Here is a 3,756-nt window from a genome sequence, read left to right as displayed (position 1 = left end):
TCGATAATGCTAAAGGATTAAGTTAATTTCCTTAATTTCTTTCTTTCTATTTTTATTCTTATTTTTCATTGTAGTTGCAATTTTACTTACTTAACCTGAAATATTAGGATTATTGTCTAAAAAAAAGAATGAATTGTATACCACCAGGAATATAAGATTTCTTTGTGCTTTCTACTATTTTCTGGCAATCAATTGAACATTTTTGATTGACCAAATAAAAGTTGCCCAAATATTTGAATTTGTTTATCAGTCAGATCTTTACTTTTGTGATTTTCATCTTATTATTTCTGAGTGGTGTCTGATGTGGAACAGTTGCAGACTTTTACCTAATTCCCCTAATGATAGATTTTTTCCCCCTCTGATCAACCAATAAAATCCACATATTGATACATTTGTAATCTTACTTTTGTCATTCTATTTAAGGAATGTTACATTTACCTGAGGTGATAAAAATATAAGATAGTAAGTTCATCTAAAATGAAGGTCAAACCTCCTAGTTCTTATGATGACTGAATTATCTTTAATGATAGCTGAATGATTTTGTGTATTTATGATATATGGAAAGAATTTCATTTTTTCCCATCTGGAGGACTAGTTGCCCACAACATTTATTGGATTATTTATGATTCAACAACTAATTTTTGACATCTCTCATTTTCCACATTTCATATATTTATTGATCTGTCCTTGTACCTATATTCCTACAATAATATCGCAATAATTTGTTAATTATAGCTTTAAAGCAGATATTGATATTTCATGAGACATCTCTATAATTTCTTTTCTTCAATGTTAGTTATTGTTGGTCCCAAGTCTTCCATATACAATTCTTAAGTTGGTCCATTTCTATGAAATGCTCAAATTAAATTGACTGTCTAGATCCACATCTTCAAAACTACTACCTGTATGAAATATTTCTAATATCTCATTATTTAGTACATTTTCTATAGGCTTTTCTTAGGTATATTTTATGGAATTTCAAAAGTTCCTCTCCAATCCTCACTTACCACTAGAAATTTATATCATAACCTTTTCCTGTGACTTCAAATAATTTTGTCTTTAAGCCTGCAGTTTGTTTTAGTTCTGTATCTTATTTCATTCTTATTTTTTTAATAGATGTTATGCCTCAGTTACTCATTTGAATTCTAAATGCAATTATTCTAAAGATTTTTTTCAGATTATTCAATTTTTTCCACCTTTTTCTAGAATAAATGAATGCTTTGATTATTGGGTTTCATTTCCTCTGTTACAAGAGTTATTCATGTCTTAGATTTATGTCTACAAACACATTGTGAGTGGCAGGATTTTCCTTTTCTCTGACCCAATTAAAATTGTGTTTTGTCATAAGTAAGAAGAAAAGAGTAGCTTTAACAAATTAAGAAAGTTTTTTTTATATTTGTTTTATGTTTAGTTTGTTTTGTCTTTGTTTTTTAGTTTGTTCACTTTTTTCACATGACAAGATGTACAGAGGTAGACGCGTGACAGCAATAACAGCTCAAAAGTGAAATCAAGGAAGCTGGTTCTATCTGTCTTCATGCTCTGTCATCCATAATGAGGGGTATTTATCCTTATGGTCTCAATATGACAGCTGCACCTCCAGATATCGTGTTACCTTTTCAGGCAGAAATGATGGGAATGCCCCAAGGATTTTCTTGTAACAAGATTTGAGCCAAGAGGCCCTCACTCAAAACTAACACTGGCAACTATTAGAACGGTATCACAATATAACTCTGTAGGATCCTGAGAAGTCAAGAACTTCAATTTACATAACTTGTAGTAGAGAAAACCAAGGAAGAAAGGTGTGTAGTGACTATTTAGTAACTTAGCCTGTACTCAGTTTCTGTCTCTCTTCTCTCTGATTCCTATTTCACTATGACTGAGTTTAGTGTCTTACTTCAGATGAAGCATTCTTATTTTCCATTTCCCTGTTTCTCCCACCCAGGCCTGTGTCCAGATCCAGAGTTCAGGAGGACTATCACTTCACATATTTGAACTGCTTTTCTTTTTCTACTTTTGTAGGTATGAGATGTTTTCTGTAGGTTTTCCTATACCTTTGAAAATAGAAAAGTAGTTTTATGCCTTTGTTTTGTCATTGTTTGTTAAAACAATGTTAGTAGATGTAGATGAAATATTACTGAAGTTGAATGTTGGTCCCCCTTTCTCCAGCTTTATGACAACAGGCAAATTATATAACCTTACTGCTTCGCTCTCCTGGGCTGTCAAAAAGGATTGATAATTTTGTCAAACACATGGGTCTTTGAGAATTAAGTGCAACATTGAGCATAAATTCCTTTCTATGCCTAAAACATGTTCCTCAATACACTTGCTTTTTTGCCCCCTGTTCTCTCCCTAAGTCATCACATTTGCTAAACATTTTTTCTAGGAGAAAATAGTATTTTTCAGGCGAATTGAGTAATTTTTGCTTGGACATAACAAGTCTTGTACTCTTTATTTTAAATTATCAGTTCTTTCTTTCTTAAATTCAGTATATTTAATATCATTTTTGTGCTTTTGTGAAGTTTTCTTAACCCTTTGTTTTTATTTTTCAGCAAAGACTAAATTCCGTCCAACTCCAGTTTGAACTCCAATTTCTCCTGCTGACATATTTCAAGCCATCTGATTATGCTTTTCTCTAAAATAAATTACTATGTATTCTAAGATTAATGGAATTCTTTTAGAACTATGTTGAGAATTTTTTCACATAGCCATGTTTATTCCTAACTGCTTCAGTCATTGTGCTGTGTGTGACTGGTGTAGATATGAGAAAGTGTTCCATGTGACTCACATGGCCCTCACCTCAGTCCCTCTCATAGCTCACAAACCTTGACTTAGAAAGTGAATACCTTGGTAAAATACCATCTTATTTACTTATCAGAAGATGCAATGACCTTTCTCATTCTCAAAACTGTTTTATGGTAGTCTTAGTGATTCTGGAAGATGTATTTTCAAACTGCTTTATAAAATTCCTAAGTGACCTGGAGATTATTTTGTAAATTTCCATTTGAGTTTGAAATGTTTGAATAGATATCCCTTAGTGTTTCCTGATGGACTCTAATTGCTCTGAGAAGATAAAATGGAAGGAAATTTTAGCATCCTTTTTAATACATTAAAGCAATATATAGAACAATATGATTTAAGTTTTAAAGAAAAAAGTATTTAAGGGCAAACAAGAGTTTGGCTCCCTTTATTGAATAGTTCTTTATAAGAAACCAGTCACCTGATTTACTCAACATAAGTTTTCCTAAATTGCCAGTAATAAAAATAATAAAGAAAATATAATAAATTTTTGGTAAATTATTTTAAATCTCAAGTGTTATCTTTCACAATACAAAAGTGAATAGTAGTGGGATACCAGTGGGTTCATACCTCTATCCTAGCAACTTGGGAGACTGAGATCAGGAAGATCACTGTTAGAGGCCAACATAGGCAAAAAGTTCACAAAACCCCATCTCAACCAATAGATGAGAGAGGTGGTACATGGCTGTCATCCCAGCTATAGCAGCAAGCCTAAAATAGGAGGGTCGCCGTCCAGGATGGACTGGAAAAAGTACAATATCTTATCTCAAAAATAACCAGATCAAAAATGGCTAGAGTGGTGTTGCTCAAGCAGTAAAGCACCACCTACCCAGCAAGTGCAAAGCCCTGAGTTCAAAACCCTGAGTACCACCAAAAAAAAAAAATGGAGCATAATACTAAGAACAATCTTTAAAAGAAACCAATTCTTCACAGATTAATCTAGCTGAATTTAGATGCTTT

Source organism: Castor canadensis, chromosome 5 (genome assembly GCF_047511655.1).
Source record: "Castor canadensis chromosome 5, mCasCan1.hap1v2, whole genome shotgun sequence".
Classification (NCBI taxonomy): Eukaryota; Metazoa; Chordata; class Mammalia; order Rodentia; family Castoridae; genus Castor; species Castor canadensis.
This window is presented reverse-complemented; position numbering follows the sequence as displayed.